Genomic DNA, 21,114 nt, shown 5'->3' on the forward strand with positions numbered 1-21,114 from the left:
GACCCCAAATACAAGCCAAGAAACAAGTTTCTTATTATTTTCTCTTTGGGTGTTTGGCCATCGTTACACGGACATCTGGAAAAATATCTGTATGCTGTCCTAGATACACCCGAAAGCCAACCTTGAAGGTCAATCAGGATTATATTTGGGCGGAAATGTATTTGCTTAGCTAGATATTCTTGGAGCTATGGCTGAGAAACCAATGTTTTACTTGTTATGAACTAAAGGGGGGGCTTGGACCTTAAACCATTTCTATAAGATATCTATGAATATTTTGGGTTTTGGACCTAAAAACCTCTTAGATACACCTGAAAACCAACCTTGAAGGTCAATAGGGATAATATTTGGGATGGAAATGTATTTGCTGAGCTAGATATTCTTAGAACTTGCTTATAAACCAATGTTTTCTTGTTATGAAGTAAGGGGGGCATTTTACCTTAAACCATTGGTACTTAAACCAAAAGTCAGCCATCTTTTTCTATAAGTTATCTATGATAGAGAATTTCAAATATTTTGGGTTTTGGACCTAAAAACCTCTTAGATACACCTGAAAGCCAACCTTGAAGGTCATTAAGGATAATATTTTGGATGGAAATGTATTTGCTGAGCTACTGTAGATATTTTTGGAACTAGGGATGCACTGAATCCACTATTTTGGATTCGGCCGAATCCTTTGCATAAGATTCGTGCGAATACTGAACAGAATCCTAATTTGCATATGCAAATTAGGGGTGGGAAGGGGAAAACATTTTATACTTGCTTGTTTTGTGACAAAAAGTCACATGATTTCCCTCCCCGCCCCTAATTTGCATATGCAAACCGGATTAATCGATGCATCCCTATTTGGAACTATGGCTCAATTGTTGATAAACCAATGTTTCCTTGTTATGAACTAAGGGGGGCATTTTACCTTAAACCATTGGTATTTAAACCAAACGTCAGCCATCCTTTTCTATAAGGTATCTAAGATAGAGAATTTTAGGTATTTTGGGCCTAAAAACCTACTAGATATACCTGAAAACCAACCTTGAAGGTCAATAGGGATAATATTTGGGATGGAGGTTCGGTATCTAAGATAGAGAATTTCAGATATTTTGGGTTTTGGGCCTAACCCACCTCCCCTTCCTATCATCCCATCTGGTTTGATTTAATCATTCATCTTACTATATTTCCAGAAACATCCAAAACATCAAATAAACACTCACTCCCCAATTTTACCCTTTTTTGCCTCTAGTGCCCACTTGATAGCGAGCCCAGTCTCACACGTTGGAAACGTCTGTTATAAGTCGAATATTTTCATGTATTTATGTGTATACACACAAGTCATTAAATTCTGCTCTATAAAGATGATCATTACCAGCAATGGGTGTGTCTTAAAACCCAAATATGCAATATAAAGCACATCTTGATGCCATTCATTAATGTACTTGAGAAAGTTCTCCTACATGTCCATATAATTGCCAATTGTCCATACTGCCGCTTCTGATAAATAGCGTGCAATCGTGCCTGTTAATTTAGGAGAGATTTGAACTACCTGGACTGGGAGGGGTCCATTGTTCCCTTAGAGGGTTGTATCAGTAGGAACACCAGACTTGCGCCTAGTGAATTTGTTGTAAACGCCATTTTTAAACGCTTGTTCCGCAAGTGACACAACTCTCAAGTGAAAAATAATGCATAAAAACAAAAGGGCAGTTCCATCTGTTTTGATGCATGCGTCGCAATTGAGGTGGATGCAACTGAGTTCAGCCACAATTGTGCTATAAAATACATTTGTGTCTGAAATTGCACTTTGCGCCCTTCACTCACTTTCCTAAATGGTCATACATCACTGGGGACATATCCAGTTGCAAACTGTGCAAAAGTAGAGCTTCTTTTAAAACAAAAAGCAACGCTCTTCAACACATTTTCTTCTATAGAAAAATACATTAATAAAGAAAACCCCCGCAGATATGCTATAAATGAACTTTTTTTTTTTTTAATGAATGAAGTGATTTTAATTTAGCTCTGAATTCCCTAGCAATAATTCCTATTAGCTGGAGACCGAGTCATTCTTGTGTTCCTTGTGCTTTCCTGATTACAACGGGGAGGTGGAGGCAAACTAATCTTCTGATCTCTGAGTCGGATAGGAAATCTCAGCATGGCTGGATGGTTTGTGTAAGAGCATTCAACTTAAAATGACTAATCTAATTTATCTACTTCAGAATGCAGGCAGGTCTGTTGTTCTAAACCCTTTGCGCTGAACTCTGCCAACAGGCTGTCCGATTGCTCTCGTCTGCCAAAAACATGTCTTATCCCAAGCTATCCCAATTATTATTGTGGATGGAAGCCTTAAAATACATCTTAACCCCAAGTCAGCACAGCAGCGCCTTAACAAAACATCAGACAGACTGGAAATACAACAGCAAATATGTGCCTCTCTTTCCAGAAAGCGGATACCCTTAAACATTTTGGATATTTTTTAATTAGCATTTCCGAGCTATTCTGTCAACACCATCATTGCAGCGTCTGTGCTTTCTCCTGTTCCTCGTTCTAAGAGTGGCTGTGTAGTATGACCAGCACCAAAGAGAAATGGCTTGTGTTCTACAATCCCTCTTTCATTTGCAGGTATCATAGAGTACATCTGCAGTTCACAGACAGCCTTCGCACCATAGATTGGCTCGTACGAGATGCAATAGCCATGATGCCACTTTTCAGTTAATAGGTGAGAACTTTAAAAAGCCACCTCTGTTATTTTAATGGAATTCTGTCAGAGGCTCAATTTTGTTATTAACTCTTATATCATTCTGTAGGCTGTGGACCTCATTGGGGTCCAATGAATTGAAGATAAAGATGACAGCTATTGTTTTTCTATTAAAAGACACAGAAAGATAGAATCACTGGGGATGACAAGTTGTTCATGGGTTTGTTATTTCAGACCCCATGCCTATGTTCCTTTTTTTCAAAAATGCACCAACCTAGGGTATTTTTCTTCTCAGAAACATGTCATCTTGATTTTAAGGCGTCCCAGCATCCTCTGGTCATAGTCTGTTGCCTGAGCATCCTCTGTGTCACCCTGGGAGAGCTCATGCTCTTTAAAGATGTTCATAATCAGTTTCTGCATGTCGCATACTGAAAAGAAAAGTGCCCCAGGCAGCTGCATTTTTGGAAGAAGAGGAGCACTGGCCTGGGGTTTAACTAGCAGTAACTAGAATCATTGAGGACAACTTGGCATTCCCAGTGATCCGACTTTTCCTTGTCCTTTGAAGAGCAAATTTGCCCATTAAGCAAATAATCCTTTAGAGAGGAATTAAGTAGAATATTTTATGGAGAACTTTGCGGAAAATATGCCTTTACCCTTGGATCAAGTTGCCCTTTGTACCTTTTAAAATAAACCGAAGAAAATTTGTGGGAGAACTCTCCCTGGTGGTCTAGCGGGGGTGCGACGGGGATGCGGAAGCAGCGGCGCAGATTACATCATCGCGCAGTGGTGCGAAATTAAAATATTTAAAGGACTCACTGTCAATTTTCAAATGCCCAATGTAAAGGTTACTTCCAAGTTCCTGGGTGCTCTCTAGTTGGTGTTCTGAGCGTGTTACCTGTATATTGACCCTTGCCTGTCCCTGATTATCCATTCCTGCTGCCTGAACTGACCCACGCCTAGCTTGACTACTCTTCTGATTTTGTTTTGAGACCGCGTTTATTCCTCTCTGTGTGGCCTGTGACTCCGACCTTGGTCTGGTTACCCGTATTGTACTGCATTGCCCGTTTTGGTACTGTTCCTTCATCCTATCAGTACATGTTAAATTCCCACACTCGCCCAGAACTCTCTCCTTAGTTCTCCCGTATTAAGAACTGGTGGCATCTCAGTAGCAGAGGGCTCTACCCGAAGCCAAAGACGGTTGCTTCAGGCAGAAGAGCGGGCTTAGACTGGAACATTGGAGTTAGTTCTGGGTTAGGGATACCGAACGTAACAGCTTGCAGTTGATCTCTTACCTTCTGTTCCTAGACTGATCTCTTGCCTTTGACAAATGGTATGTGTTAATGATTGTCCATCATCAACAGTTTTAGAAAAATTACTATAAACTGTTAGTATCTTGCCGTGCTGTCTCCAGCTTGCCCTAATGTCTCTTTCTAACCCTACACGTCCTAATCCTACTTCCCACTCTTTATTCTTACACCCGTTGTTCTCCCAGGTAGAGGGCAGTTCTCTTTCTGGTTCTAGCTAGGTTTCTTAGCTTGGTACAATGATATTTTTTCAGATGTAGATAGAATTCTGATTTAATCTGTCTTCGTTTTGGTTTCAATGGCAAAATAAAGTGTTTGAAAACCTCAATGCAGATGCTTAACGATCTATTAAAGGGACCATTGTTAATTTGCCAAGACAAGTGCTTTCAGATGCAATACACTAAAGATTATAGAGCATCTCTAAGTTGCCAAGGCCTATTGTTTCCTATTACCAAATGAACAGGTCCTACAGTGAAGAAGTAAATAGTATCGACTTTGTATTGACGTTGTTATTTAAAGTGTCAATTCTAAGGATTCCCTATGAACCACACAACTCATGTGTATTTTCTTTTTATAGCATCGATGATCTTGTAGTTTTTATTTGCACATGACATCTGTGCGACATTTGCGTTTGCGTTTATGGGAATATCCAATTGTTGACTGTTACTAACTCAGTTACGAGCTTCCTGGAACCAGGGTTCCTGTTGTTTTGTGTAGAAACAAAATGATGGGGCGAATTTCGTATTCAAGAGAGTTTTTAAAAACTCCCCTTAACTCCCATTAATTCGAAATTCGACCAGTTCAAATTTATTGAAAACAAAATCAAATTTCTTAAATTGGGATGAATGGAATCGACCCGAAAACTCAAATTGAATTCTATTTGAATTTTAAAAACTCGATTCAAGTTTTTACTCCGAAAAAAAACTTGAATGTTAGGAAGGCTGCAAACAACTCAAAATTGATCCCTGGACCTCTCCCATTGACTTAAACAGCAATTCGGCAGGTTTCAGGTGGTGAATAGTCGTGTTCTTAAAGGGCAAGAGTATGTTAAATCGAATTGGAATAACTCCCTAGTCGAATTTGACAGTTTTTACAATAAAAAAAAAACCTAAAATTTTAATTTTCAATTCAACCCTTGATAAATCTGTCCCTTAGTGTTGATGATCCACTGCTAAGCACCTCCTTAAACCCATACGCCATAAAAACAGATTGAATTGATGGTCAATGAACATCAACCATAGTCTTTGAGTGATGTCTTCAAACACAGTTCTCTGTTGGGTTGCCTGGTTCCAACACCTTGTAAACCTGTAACATGCATCAGTATAGCTTTCTACCTTGATCTCTAGCTTAAGGAATACTGGGTGCTGAACAACAGCTGGATGCCTGTAGGTTAGATACACATCTCTACTGTAATTCATTACTTTCTCATTAAATAGACATTTTAATGGGCAAATGTTAAGCGTAGAGAGGGTGCGTCCATATCTACGAGATATTCATCTCAAGATAGAATGTTTTCATGATCAAATTGGAGGGCAGTATTTTAGAGAAGCCTGTTGAGGATATTTTATTTCCTGCGGGCAGGTCAAAGGTATGATTTGCCCTTTAATGAGTTCAACCAAGTAATTTAATACATTTCTGAGGAGTGAACCATAGAGTTGATATATTGTCCCAGTGCATTCTTTATGAATCTGCCATTGTTCCTCTGGTGTCTGTAAATAGACTTTCCTATAGATTTCTTTTACTTTTCCACTCAAATATGCCTGTAAACTTGTTTGTAGTGACACAATGCCTCTGAACTCTACTCCATACACCAAGAGTAATTAATGATTATTGCACTTTTCTTACCAATATTGCTGTTGAAATCATAGACTCTTGGTGCACCATAAATTATAATTAAGGGTTCTCTGTTCTTAATGTACACTCAGCAGCATACATCTCATTAACTGTATTTATCTGAAATTACTGCTTTGCCAAATGAATATTGGCAGTCAAGTGGATTCTTGAAATTGTTCTTTTTTTTTCTTTACAAGCATCCAGTGCTTACTCAAGGATATTTGTTAGGGAAAAAGAAATAAAGCAAGTGAATTTATGCCTTATAGGCAACATAGAGATTGTATGTTTGTGGTGTGTAGCAGCAGCACAGTAAGGAACTTATAAAAATAGGTGTCCTTGGTCTAATTACTTATCAGACGTTACCTGTAGACTATTGAAGTAGATTCCCAGACCTGTCCCCTGTCCAACAACTGTTCCTAAAGAAAGTTCCACAACCCACTCCTCAAGGGAATATGTGATCTCTTTTTTAATGTAGGTTGATGGTAGCAACCTGGTCATGTAACCTGTACTATTAACTTGTGAAGAAGGTTGGAAGTTCACCTACAGGATCTTCTGCTCTGCAGCTAGTCAGTGTTATATGTTCCACCACTGCAAATTAGATCAACTGGCTTGTCTGACCCTGAAACTTGTTTTGGGTTGGGCTAAACACCCCTTTTGAATACACTACTAACTAAAGGTGGCCAAATACGAGCCAATAAAAGCTCCCGAAAGACCAAGTTAGTTCTTATTGGCCAATTTATTGGGTCCTCTGATGGACTTCTCTGATCGATATTTGTCCAAAAGCCAGATGTTGATCAGGCAGGTTTAAAAATCCCACCGGATTGAAGACCGCATTGGTTAGTTCATGAGGACCACATCGGTTAGTTCATGTGGTCCTCTCTTTGACCACCTGCTTTCCCTGCATTGTCAACATTGGCCAGTGTACAGGGGTCCTCTGATGGGTTTTCCCGCTCAGTAGCTGGCAGAAAATCAGCCAGATGTTGATCTGGCAGGTTTAAAAATGCCATGATCGTATTAGCCTGATATCATCCACTCAAGGTGTGTGCTCGCTTGGCGACCTCTCCAAATGAGTGGATCTGCCCATGTATGTGGCCACCTAACAGTAACAGTATCTTGTATTTACCAGGAACCGCACACATGAGTAGGTGGTGGTGGCCAGTTTCAACCAACATTTAGTTGCACATCCATTAGTCCATTGATCTGGTTGACTTTGTACTGGTTAGTATAGTTAAAGTTAGTATATGGGTAATGGCCAAACAGTAGGACCAGGGAATGTCTAGCATTGGTGGCAAGAAAACACATTATTGACAACTGTCAATTCCACCTTCTTCAGATTAGAAGCAACCTACAGCATTAACCAGGGGTTTTCCCCACACTCCAAAACAAACTGTTTGCCGTTGTATCTTTCTCTTTCTGGATGATTATCATGGGAAGGGAGGGGGTCTGACTAGGTGCACTGTATAGTTTTATTGCCACACTTATACTCCTGTCTCTGAAGTGTTGTTTCCTTCATAGCTAAAGCCCCAGCATCTCTAACACTTTTACTACTTCAGTATGATTGCACACATAATCTAGGAATGAAATATCCACTAATTTAAGTGCCCTCTGTCATTTTTGCTTATTCCTGTAATAGATTGATTTTTTTTAACTCCTGTTTCTTGTAAGATAAAAAAAAAAACAGATACATTAGAAGGTTGGGTTTCATTCCAGGACCTGAAGATTTGGGCAAATGCAGATTTTTTCTCGCCAAAGGTCACGGACCCCAATTATAAAAAACATCATTATTATGATTTGCATGTAGCTCCAGTTCATTCTGCTTTGCGTGCATGATGCAAAGTACAGGGTGCACAGAAGCAAGGTAGTAATGGTATTAATGCATTAAGAAGGTTACCGTGGGATCTACCGTGAGAAGCTTTTAGTAGATCAGTGGTACAGTAGGGGCCACTTTCTGGCTCTAGAACCCTAGACAGTTGGTTCATAGATGTATCATTTCTCTCTGGAAGCATCAGGTATCAGTAGATCTCAGCTATCACTAGGGGGCAGATTTGTTAAGGATCCAATTGAAAATTCGAATTTTCTCTTTTTTTTTTATGGTCAAAACTGTCACATTCGACTAGGGAATTATCCAAACTCGATTCGAGTTTTTTAAAAAATTAGAATTTGATTTTCGAGATCTATCAAACTCAGAATTAGAATTTGACTAATCGCCACCTAAAACCTGCCAAATTCATGTATAAGTCAATGGGAGCGGTCCAGTGACCAATTTGGAGATGTTTGTAGCCTTCCTGACGTTTGAGTTTTTTTCAGAGAAAAAACTCGAGTCGAGTTTGGTCAAACTTCTGAGTTTTATATATATATATATATATTTTTTTTTAAATAACCCCAGTCGAATTTCAAGTACAGTGTATATTCGAATTTAAGGGAGTTTAAAAAAACCTCAGATTCGACCTTTGATAAATGCGCCTCTAAATGTTCTACTTGACTCTAAATGTGACTCATGGGCTGGAACAGGAGGCCGGCAAGAGTTATTTTTTTCAGAATGACTCTCGTGGCTGTGCATTCAGGATATCTTATCTGAAAACCAGGCTCACCCTTGGTGAGGCTCACAAGAGATACATCAAGTTCTGGAGAGTTCCATCGGGTACCAGAAGAGACTGTGAATTCTTTAGCCTCTAAGTGTTTGTTGAAAGGTCAAACTGTGCTGGTAACACATTTCTTATGCTCCAGCCAGACACAACCTGACTACCCAGTGTCCACCACCGTGCACAGTAAAGTCTTATAGCATTCTGAACAATTGTGCCTTGTGCATTCTGTCTTATTAAATCATCTAAAATAATGATCTAAATTGATGTTCCTATGGCAACCACACCAAAATCTGTACCGTGGCCATGTTTCTTCTTAACCTTTTTTTTCTAAAGATTTGGAATGAAACCATTCGCTTAGTACATGTTTATTATCACTTATAAATAAAATAAAATGTGAATAATGTCCTCCTCTGAGCCGTTTTGCACAATTCAGTTTGTTTTTGTAATAGTTTGTTCAGATGGACAGGCAGAAACTGTCATGGCCATGTTCTGCCTCTGAGGGCACTATTCCATTGCCCAGGACCATGGCATATACAGCAAATAAGATTAAGCACAGAATACAGGAAGTCTTCTGATTGGTGCAGTCTCTTGCATGGCTAATTAATGCCTAACCACCAGCCGTGCTATGATCCTTCTCCTTTGATGGAAAAAGCTTTTAAGGTCTCTTTTTTTTTCTCTCAAAACGATGGGGAGGAGGGAATTAATTCCATAACTGTTAGAAGCTTTTTATGAATATTTACTTTAATCTTTTCATCACCTCTAAGCAAACGGCAAATATAAGAAGAAAAACGATACGGTCTTTAATGAGTCGCTTAAAGTTGGATGACATTTTATATGTGAGTTGTTTATTAGTTGGGACCATGTAAGGAACATGAAATAAACACTGGAGACTGTTTAAACATTTAATGACTTTGATGATCCTGCAAGTTATTGAGTCAGCGGTTTTACCACCATACATGAAAAAGTGTAGCTGATGTATGGCCAGTTATTTTCTAGATGCACAATTACTCAATGTGCCCACGTGCCTCGCTATGCATTGACGTACTCAAGGGGGACCTGATAATTTTAATTCTTTATACCAACACCCCAACTGAACCAATTTAGGCAGGAGAAACACCAAAAAGACAGGGCTTACCAAGAATTGGATGGGTTTCTGTGAGAATCAGGGGGCAGGTCTCGCCATACCTTGGTCTGGCTATTGTGGAATTGGGGCAAGCCTTTAAAAGGTCCAAATCTTGTTGGCAGGTGTGAATATAATAAACAGGACCACTGGGGTACCAAGAAAACTCCCGGTGGAACCAGATGTCATTGGGCCCTCTTCACCCAACTATTTAGCCTTTTGTTCCATATCATGGCCATTTATCATTTATCTATGAGAAAAAAAAGAAAATAACTGGAGAGAAAGACAAAGAGAAGTGAGTAGGAGAATAAGGACGCTGGATGAGGAGAAGAGAATAATATAGAGAGAAAGACTGTAGTCCCCTGGCATCTCAGTCTGACACTGGGTAGAAATGGCAGCCAGGGCATTCACAGCACAAACTCCAATAGGGAACATTCACAAAACAAACTTTTACAGTTATCAATGAAACACATGAGCCATACTGGGGTACCTAGTCATTGGGGAGCCCACAGTAGCCTTTTTTTATTAACCTCCATATTCCTTGGTTCTTGTTGACAATGATCCTGGGGATTGACTAGTACAGGTTTGGGACCTGATATCCATAATGCTCAGGACCTGGGGTTTCTTAAACAATGGATCTTTCTGTAAATTGGATCTTCATTCCTTAAGTCTACTAGAAAATCATATAAACATTAAATAAACCCAATAGGCTGGGTTTGTTTCCAATAAGGATTAATTATATCTTAGTTGGGATCTGATACAGTTATGGGACCTATTATCCAGAATGCTCGGGACCTGCGGCTTACCCGATAATGGGTCTTTTTGTAATTTGAATTTTCATACCTCAAGTCTACTAGAAAATCATTTAAACATTAAATAAACCCAATAGGCTGGTTTTGCTTCCAATAAGGATTAATTATATCTTAGTTGGGATCAAGTACAAGCTATTGTTTTATTATCACAGAGAAAAAGGAAATAATTTTTAACATTTTGACTTTTCTTTTAATTAAAATGGAGTCTATGGGAGACAGCCTTTGCCTTATTCTGAGCTTTCTGGATAACGGGTTTCTGGGTAATGCATCCCATACCTGTACAATTTACAATGCAATGTGTTGGGAGTTTCCTTAAATGAAAAGGATCTAGGGGTCTTTGTAGATAACACGTTGTCTAATTCTGGGCAGTGTCATTCTGTGGCTACTAAAGCAAATAAAGTTCTGTCTTGTATAAAAAAGGGCATTAACTCAAGGGATGAAAACATAATTCTGCCTCTTTATAGGTCCCTGGTGAGGCCTCATCTGGAGTATGCAGTTCAGTTTTGGACTCCAGTCCTTAAGAGGGATATAAATGAGCTGGAGAGAGTGCAGAGACTAAGTGCAACTAAATTGGTTAGAGGGAGGGAAGAGTTAAATTATGAGGGGAGACTGTCAAGGTTGGGGTTGTTTTCTCTGGAAAAAAGGCGCTTGCGAGGGGACATGATTACACTTTACAAGTACATTAGAGGACATTATAGACAAATAGCAGGGGACCTTGTTACCCATAAAGTGGATCACCGTACCAGAGGCCTCCCCTTCAGACTAGAAGAAAAGAGCTTTCATTTGAAGCAACGTAGGGGGTTCTTCACAGTCAGGACAGTGAGGTTGTGGAATGCACTGCCGGGTGATGTTGTGATGCTGATTCAGTTAATGACTATAAGAGGGACTTGGATGATTTCTTGGACAGACATAATATCAAAGGCTATTGTGATACTAAGCTCTATAGTTAGTATAGGTATGGGTATATAGAATTTAATTAAAAGTAGGGAGGGGTGAGTGTATGGATGCTGGGTTTTCATTTGGAGGGGTTGAACTTGATGGACTTTGTCTTTTTTCAACCCAATTTAACTATGTAACTAACTATGTAATGGAAGCCGCTGCCAAGGGCGCGTATCACTCAAAAAGCAATAACCCACTTCCCAACATCCCCAGCAACCCAGAATGAACAGTTCCTTCTGTCCTTTGTTTAGCTGCTTAGCAAAGCTCCTTATATCAGGCAGGGTCACGCTGGGCAACCTGTGTGTCCTTAGCCCTAACACTCCACAATTAAACCAACGAAAACACTGGCCAGCACACTGAGCGGTGGCATATGGCTTCATTCCATAAACACCATGGGGCTGTTAAAGGAAAAACACTTCATAGCAATTGTTGATAATTAATATAAGATGAACTTGTTTTTTTTCTAAAGCTTTAATGGCTGTTCAGTTGCTGTGAGGGCTCTCTGAGACTACTGAACACTGTGTGCAATAAATTTGTGCCGTATCCGAGCAGTTGCCTTCTTATGGTAAGTTTTATTTTATAGCAACCTGCGTCTGGCCTTTATCTGTTCTCTTATTCTTATTATTCCCATGCCTCAATGTTTGAAGGAAATCTGTTATTGAAGGGTAATCCAACACCAAGTTCATATTTTCAATTAAATTACAATTATTTTAATAAAAAATACATTTTTGAATTAATAAAACAATTCCTCTGCTTCTGGGACGGGTATTATGCAATATGTCAGCAACCCGTCATCCTGGTGGCACTTATATAGTTTTGAAAGTGGGCAGTCAGATCTGACTTACAGCAACCTGCTTGCAGCAGAATAATTTACTCATACCTCCCAACTGTCCCTTTTTCGGAGGGACAGTCCCTCTTTTGACAGCTCAACCCCTCATTTGTACTTGAAAGTCACTCTTTTCTATGCACTGAACAGCCAGAAAAAGAAACAAAGTTTCTCACTTAATTGGCTTTTAGCAGAGAACCCAGAACAGCTAACAGGTGCAAATAAGATACTTTGTAACAATTTTGAGACACAAAAACACAGTTTAGATAAGGAGAAATATTTCAAACTTTCCTAACCTGCCAAATTTTGTAAAACAAACATGGTAATTAGGGGGTGTGGCCACAGAAAGGGGTGTGATCAAAAAAATTGCTGCACTACGTGCGAGAAAAAAATTTTTGTCCCTCTTTTTACTTCCAAAATGTTGGGAAGTATGTTTACTTAAAGGCTATCTGTATGTTAAAAGAAAACATAACCAAAATGATTTTTTTGTACATCTTTACTTCTGCGCTGCCATTTTGTTCTGTTCTGTGTGTCATTCACTGATCACCTGACAGGAAGTAATGATGGTTGTATGTGTGGAAGTAAAGTTAGGCTGTTGGACCACCATTTTGTAATGTTCTGTGTCAGCAGGGTCGTACTGGGCCAGCGAGACACCAGGAAAAAACCTAGTGGGCCCCGCCAGCCCAGACCCGCTCTCTGTCACTGCTGTCCCGAACCTGGCCCAGAAGGGGCTTTGCAGTATGGGTGGGGGGTCGGATGGGGGCCCCTGAGACAGCAGCCCCAGTGGGCCCCGGGCTCCCCAGTCCTGACAGGAAGCAGTGAGGGTAGTAACTGTAGCAGGAAGAAGTGTGGGAATTAAAACATGACCGTGCCAATTCATTTGTTGAGGTAAGCTAGCATGTATGTTTGTGAGCACAGCTACTCTTCCGAACCAAAGGGATGGGTTTAATTTAATTTAATCTTATGGTTCTTATTATATTTTATAGAGAGTATGGACTGATTTATGTGCCTGCAGGAAATAGCACCCCAGTGCAGGAAGCAGGAAGCTTTCCTGCACCTGTCATGGCAGCAGCCATATATTCAAAATAGCATAAAATAAATACTCCCAGATGTTAAACTGAAATGATTTCTATTAGAATACGATGTATTAGATGTAAACATTTATGTGCTGAGACAATATTTACACACAATCAGCCCATGATAGATCCCCCTTTAAACCTACAAGCCCGCGCCTGTGAATCTGTTATCCAAATGAGCATGCAAAATGATAGCCTTCTCCGAGCAGAAAACAGCTCTAAAGCGTAAGAGGCCTGAGGAATGAAAAAAATTGGCAGGCGTCTGGGTACGTGGGGGGGGGGGGGATAACTAGATAAATCTGCGCTGCCAGAAATTGACTAAACAGCATGTTTTCTGCTTCAGCTTTTCCATGGCTCTCTCCGCTCCCAGTGTGTTGCAGAGAATGTGACCCGGCTTTAATTGTTCCGCCTGCGCATCCTGACATCCTCCATACAAAAGGCAACTGTTTAGTCTGTGTTTATACAAAGGCAGTGGGAAGTTTGTCCGTTGTGTAGGACGCACATTTTACACAAAAGCCAGAGAACGGCAGAATCTCGTTTCTCTGAGATCCGTGTACGTGCGGCTCTAACGGGGGTCATTTGTATGTTGTTATCAGTTAAGTGCAGCTGCCAGATGTTTCCCTTCCCTCTAATATTCATACCTTTCACTAATGCGACCATCATTATCCTTTATTTATATAGTGCCAACATATTCCGCAGCGATTTACAGAGATTATACACCAGTCCATGCCCCGATTTATAAAGAACAGCTACGTTAGGGAAGCTGTCAGTGTCAGCTGTCAGTTTGGGGAGGGCTTTAGAGTGTCTTTGCACTGGTGCTTATGGTGCAAATGGTATAAATAAAATATAATACTGACTCAGACAATTTTGTGGGGCTCAGTGATGCAAGGGGTAGGGCAATAATGTATGTAGGTGGGTAGTAGGGTTGCCATCTTTTTTTTTTCCGGCCTTACTGGCTGATGACATAGGAGGCAGGTCAGAAAAGGGGTGCCTTGTGAGAATTTAGGAGCCAAGTTGGCCATGAAGGGACCAAAGCACTTTCGATTTGGTGAGAAGGCAGGGTTTGGGAGAGCAGAGAGAGAGATTGGGATGGGTTTGTGATTGGCTGGGTAGAGCTATGCATTAAAAAAATGTATCGACTGTTATTTTACAAGCTAGGCCGATGAAATACCACACAGGCGGCAACTGTAATGGGTAGTGGGCTGATTTTGGATTCAGCAGTCCTCGAGTTGCCACCTTTTGTCAGAGGCAGTATCATCTTGACGGGAAATAGGGCTGGGTGATAGTGATGTGTGGGTCGACGCAAAACCCAAGGCAGGTTCAGGTTGGAATTTGGCCAACTGCTGTGCTTTAGAGTTGGGTGTTGGTTAGACTGGGAAACGACACTCCTACCCTTCTACCAAAGAATCCCTGGCTTGGAACCAGAGGCGCACACAGAAGTAGAGTATAGAAGGGATGACCGAATCCAGGATTCAGGCTTTTTCATCAGGATTCGTATTTGGCCAAATCCTTCTGCCCGGCCGAACCGAATCCGAAATTGGAAATGCAAATTAGGGGCAGGGAGGGAAATTGTGTGACTTTTTTTGAATTTTTCCCCTTCCCATTCCTAATTTGCAAATGCAAATTAGAATTTGTTTCAGTATCCGACCGAATCTTTCGCGAAGGATTCGGCGGTTCGGCCAAAATAGTGGATTCGGTGCATCCTTATGTAGAATGAGATGATGCAGGTTATGGTTTTCCTGACCTGCATATCGCTACCAGTTGATAAAATAAGGGGAGGTCGGGAGGTGGAACCAAGATGTGAAAAGGATGAATTTATGGCATAAAGGGGGCAGAACAGGCGTTGACTGTGTAAGTAGGCAGGCTGTCCTGCAGACAGAGGGCGATCAAAGATTAGGGTTGGCAGGGACATAACGATTGAGGATTACAAAATTACCAACAAGATACTGGCCCCAGTCTTGGCTGATATTTTACCAGTTAGGCTAGTAATATGCCATGCAGGTGGCAGGGGCTGATTCCTCATTGGGATGAAGTTGGGATGGATGTGGGCATAAATGGGATTGCAAAGGGGATGGAACAGAAGATAAATACAAATTTCATACCCAGTTAATTTGTTATGCATGCCCTGAGCCTGCAAGTATTTTACTGGATGGTCGGTGAAATACCAGCCTGGTGGAAACCATAGCTAAAGGGGAGGGGCAAATGTAATGGGTACGACTTACTTCCCCAAGAAATTAATCTGTGGTACGAGTCCCATCAAAAACAAAATTTTTCTCAGATGCAAATACATGGTCCAATATGTGCCCAGGCTTCAGAATCCCCCATGCCCAGTGCAGCACCAGGCATCGCTTGTGCCACAGAGGGGTTAAGTTGTGAGCAAGTGGTTTTGAATTTATCAGTGTCATGTTGGGTTCAGCAGTGGGTCATGTAACAGTTAGTGATGAGTTTCCCAGTTGTCCTGGCATCCGACGTCCCAAGACTGGAAAAACGGGAGAGTCCAAATTCCAAAATATCAGGATCCAGTTTTCTTGGGGTTTTTTTGAGTTAAAATAAGATATTGAAGTTTTTATAATTAGGGTAAGTAAAAAGAAAAATATGCATAAATGCTGCAGCCAGTGATGTCACAATGATCCACATGTAGAGATGCATATGGGAATATTGCCGGAGTATGACAGACAATCGTCGCTGATCATTCCTTGCTTTTCCTGCAGGTTCAGAGAAAAATTCTTTGCGTTCCCGGATACAATGCAAGATCCTGCTGCCTAAACTAAAATGACTTCATCCTAAACTCTCTCAAGGTATGGAATGTTTAAATATACATTGCAGCATGAAAAAAAAAAATGAGGCTTTATTTTTAGTAGGGCTGTACGTGTTAATGTTAATGGAAGAAATCTCTCAGCAAACCAGCTGCTGGGGAATAGAACTCCCAGTGTCCATGTCATTTTACGTCCTAGGCTTAAGCAGATCCCAGACTTGGGTGCCAAATCCCCCTCGAAGTACTATAAAAATATGAAAATATTTTTTGAGGATAAAACGTACCAGACTGCAGCTGATGTTTAATCAATTTTGGTTTTCTAGTTGTTTTTGAGATGTTTTATTACGTTTTATTGATGCGCTCACTCGGGCTAAAGTTTATTTTTTTTTCTGCTGCAATCACCTTACTCATGCTGTCAGTTGTAGACTAATAGCCAGAGCAGCTGGTTGTGCCAGGTGGGTTAGGGATTTTCCCTGGTCTAATGAAATGATCTGAGCATAGGTCAGCTATTTGTAATGGACAAGTGCCAGTTGTTTGTAGCAAGTTCAATTATAGCTCAAGGGAACACCACTAAGTCATTTGATATCTCAAAAGCATTAAAAGTAATAAAATGTATATGTAAGTGTATGTGATTATATATCCCGTACAGTTTGGGAGCATTGTTACTATACTACACGGCCTAATGTTACCTGGTGCCTCCCTGTCCAACATCTTATGCCCAAACTAAGGGGATTAATATAAAGTTGGCACATTCACCTACTGTTAACTTATCGTGTGCCATTGAGCACTGAAATGCACCCAAAATCCTCTGAAACAGATGGAGCTTGGCCAAGGGCATGACCTGAATTAGATTGGCATGTTTGTGAGAAGAACTAGCAGGCTTGAGTTTAAAAGTGGTGTGGCTAAGATGCCCTCAGTTAATACATACCAAGTTGGTATCTCTAAGATGGTTTTCCCTTGGTGGGAAAGGCTTTCCAGATGTTGGAATAGTGTTGGTGGGATTTGCTTCCATTCCTACGTAAGGTGTTGGGTGCTGATGTTGGGAGATCAGACCTGGTTGCATCAATTTCTCCCACTGGTGTTTAGCTTGACTGAGACCAGGGTTCTGTGTGGGCCAATCAAGTTATTCCACTCCCGTCTCTGCAGACCCCACAAACCCCATGGCAGCATTATTAAGCTGGAATAGAAAAGAACCTTCCCCAAACTATCCAAGACTGTCATTGCATGATGTAGCCCTTGCTTTCATTGGAACCAGTGGCCCTAATTCAAACCACAAAACCCTACCCCTAGACCATTATTCCTACTCCACCAAATGTTACCATCAGCATTATGCATTCAGGTAGGTAATGTTCTCCTGGGACTTTTCCATCAGACTGATGATAGATGGGGAAATGCCATCTATAACTCTAGAGGACAATGTTTCCACTGCGACAGAGTCCAATGGGAGTGCCCTTTCCGCCACTTCATTTGGTGACGAAGTTTGTTTCCATCTGATCAACCATAAAATCCCCACGCTCCCTACATTGCTAACATTGCTTCCTACTCAGCAGGGAGTACTCCGACTAAGGACTGATTCACAAGGCTCATACTGATTATATCTCATGCTTGTCTATGATATTCTACACAATTCCCAAATGTCTTATTTGACATACAGTGGTAACATTTAATATGCAGCAGACTGGAACAACCATTGGGGATAACAAGATTTATAGCATGACGGCTAAGGAGACAACCTACTAATACTATGGACTGAAGATGTTTTATCTTTAACATTCATTTTCTTAACTTTTCTCTCCACCTCAACACAATAAGCCATTTAAAACCCAAGCACTGTCTCAGAACACTTAGCTCTATTATTCTCTTTCTAGTTAATGATATTAATGGACATTACACTAACCGGTTCTGAATTTAGAATACAGAACATGATTTGTGTAGATTTTCCTGAATACACCAAACGGACTCTCTCTCTCAGTTCCAAGCAAGTATTTCTCTATTATGCTGCTAGTTAGGTCTTTGGCATCAGAGGCTGTGGGAGAGGGTTCCTTGTTAGAGCCATCATGGCTATCACAAGTATTTTGAAAGGGTATATTGACCATTTAAATGAAGGGATTTGCCAAGTGTCAGTACAGTGCTACATAGGTGACCACGTCCTTCATAACTCCAAACTATAGTGGGTGCTGTAGTCAGCTGCAGTGATACAGTTGTCCCAAAGGAGCATACATGTTTGGAGGTGCACCTAAGCAACATCACTAGTAGACCTCCTGGTTAAATACTTCCTGATTGGTCTTGTGGTTTAAAAACACACAGCCAATAATAATGAAGTGGTTGGAACTTGATGCTGGTGGAGATGCCTACAAAATGCTCTGCTACACGAGACAGAACTATCAGTGCAACATACAGACACATGCTGCTAGCAATTACATTTATAAATACATTTATGACCATTGAAAGCTTGGAATTAATGTGTATTGAAGTCGCTTACATCTTCATTGTGCAAAAAACAGTTTTTTGGGTGGTGACCTCCTTTAATTTCCTACCCCTGTCTTTTCTGTTACAACTGTCTCTTGTATTCTTATCTTTTTGAAGGATCCCTTGGCCTCCCAAGAGACATGCACTCGTTTCATAGGGTATTATTCATTACTGACCCCACTCTGTTGGCTAATTAAGCCCTAATGAAAGGTCACTGTCAGGCACAGGTCAAGGACAGCAGCCATATCCAGTGCCTAAAACCCCAAGGGAAGCATATTGCAGTTTTCTAAGCCTAGAGCACATAATCAAATTTAAAGCAATACAATATCCAGTAAACCTGTATAATTACCCAGAGCATTCCCATGCACTTCTATCAGAGGCCAGACATAAAGCCACTATCTCCAGCTTTGAAAAATAAATTGGTATAAAGCAAAGAAAACCCCCAAAAGCTATTTATATCATTCCAGTTTAAATGTGGAATTTCTAATTCAGTCATTTTTCCTCAATAGCTGTGATTTGGTGACGGCTGCCTTTGTTTAATTATTAGCGATAACGAGTCAATATGTAAGTGCAGTCCTCACAAGCATTTCAGACTGTTATATTGATGAGAGAGTCTCTTTACCCCCTACCATTATTGTTATGTGTTTTCCATAGAAATATCAATTTGCTCTTCTTATCCATAAAGTGTATTGTTCATATTGCTTGATGTGGAGATGCTAATTGCTGGGGTATAATTAGAGATGGATCTAAATGGGGGTGATGCGTGATCTACTGTTACAGCTACCATGTCAGCAGGGGCCTGAGTGTCACATAAACAAGCCTAATGTGAAATACAGATTGCAACTGCTGAGTTTTATATTCCTGTAGTCAAGCCTGGAGTTAGGGAAGAAAAAGGGGCCCCATGGGATTCATCACAAGTGGCAGAATGGGCATAAATCAAGGGTGCCCAATTGCTGGCCCTCCGACTGTTTATGAAGAATGCATCCCCTAAAATAGCCTCATCACACACTATAATATTTTTTGAAAAATGGCTTTTTATAGAAAAGCTGTGAGTATATCTGAAAACTAGGGATGCACCAAATCCAAGATTCGGTTTGGGTTCGGTCTTTTTCAGCAGGTTTCGGATTTGACTGAATCCTTCTGCTAGGCCGAACCGAATCGGAAAATTATGTGATCTTTTGACACAAAAAAAGGAAATAAAGATTGTTTTCCCCTTCCCACCCCTAATTTGCATGATTCGGTTCGGATCATAATAAGCACCGGATTTGGTGGATTCGGTGCATCCCTACTGAAAACCTCATGGTGTACCGCTTACACTAAGACAGTATCATTAATAGCTTTTGAGCTTATCCATTCCAGTTAGAATAGTGAATTCACTGTGAACTTTACTAGTGAACAATCCATGTTTTGATGTCCTCATCATAGAAGCTACTTAATTTGACTGTATCTGCTACTTGGAAAGGGGCTCTGACTGGCAATGATATGTAGGGGTAATAGTAAGAGTAAGGAAGAGGCAAGGTAGGTAAAGGATTAGTCAATGTACTTGGGTTTAGTTGGTTTAGAGGAACAGCAAGACAGCAAGTAAGGTTTGAAGCTTGGTAGGTCAACGGTTGACTCATGGAAGATGTGAATAGAGGGAGTCTTTACTGGAAGTTGCAGGGTTTTTTTTGCAACCTCCATCCCTTGGTACTGACATAGCTTGGTAGGCAGAGTGCTTGCAAGGGTGTTCGGGCTACAGGGTTTCAGGGGTCTCCTCAGGCACTACGTCCTCAGAGACAGGTGTTCATGTCTGGTTACCTGCTTTTTATTGCCCATCTGACTGTAGAAGGTGGCCATCATGACATCAGTGTTGCCCATGTTGATTTTAATTTGCAGTAGTTGTGTGTATTGGTTTATAAGCTAACTGGTTATACAATAGTTTGCTAATAATATTGCTAGGCAGTTTTAGATGTAAAGCTGTGTCCCTTTAACATCCCAACCAGTTGTTTTTTTCTCATCATTGTGAATGGGTTGTTAGATTTGGGAATAGGGTTTTTTGGAGATTCATAGTAGTTCAGCTGATGAGGAGGAAGGGGTCACTGCTTCAGAGCGTGTGGACCTGAACTCTGCTCTAGTCAAGACCATGAAAGACCTCTAGAAACCTGAGTTGCATTGGTTTCCCCATGTCTTTCTATGTTGTAAAACTTTTATTAAGCCTTTATTATTGTTCTTATTATAATTTCTGTTGTGGGGTGGGATTGGAACTGGGCCTAGAGCAGGGGACCTAAACAGAGTCTGGAAGTCAACTATAAGACCAAGGAATTGTCTTAGAATTAACCAAACATCTGACTTTAATTACCGTTATCTGTAGCCGGACATTTGAAGGGCAGGATGATCTCATGGAGACCCAACCTTAACAGCATGAAGACTCAATTTTGTGTCCTGACTCTTAAGAAAATAAAAATCTTTCTCAAATCTTTCCTAAGCAGAAGACCACCAGAGCAGCCTCTTTCTTTCTCCTGACAACTTCCTTGACTACTTGGTGGTCAGTCTGGTCAGAAAATGACCAGCGGGTAACAGAATTCATTCATATTAACAGCACATGTATCCCTTAATGTATTGGAATGAGAAAAAAACAAAAACAAAAAATCAATGTTCTTAGAATAGTACCCTCATCAATTTTACATTCACTTATTTTTAAGGTTTACTTATCCTTTAACTCATAATGTCTATTAC

General features: G+C 40.5%; 1 protein-coding gene across 1 annotated transcript in view; it reads left to right on the top strand.

Moving 5' to 3' along the window:
* The window catches only part of LOC108717206 (kelch-like protein 29), a 653,541-nt gene that overhangs the window by 116,614 nt on the left and 515,813 nt on the right, over positions 1–21,114 (top strand). Inside the window, exon 2 of the mRNA XM_018264051.2 lies at positions 15,887–15,973. The gene's annotated coding sequence lies outside the window, so the exon portion shown is untranslated. The remainder of the gene's footprint in view (positions 1–15,886; positions 15,974–21,114) is intronic.

Source organism: Xenopus laevis, chromosome 5L, assembly GCF_017654675.1.
Source record: "Xenopus laevis strain J_2021 chromosome 5L, Xenopus_laevis_v10.1, whole genome shotgun sequence".
NCBI classification, from domain to species: Eukaryota; Metazoa; Chordata; class Amphibia; order Anura; family Pipidae; genus Xenopus; species Xenopus laevis.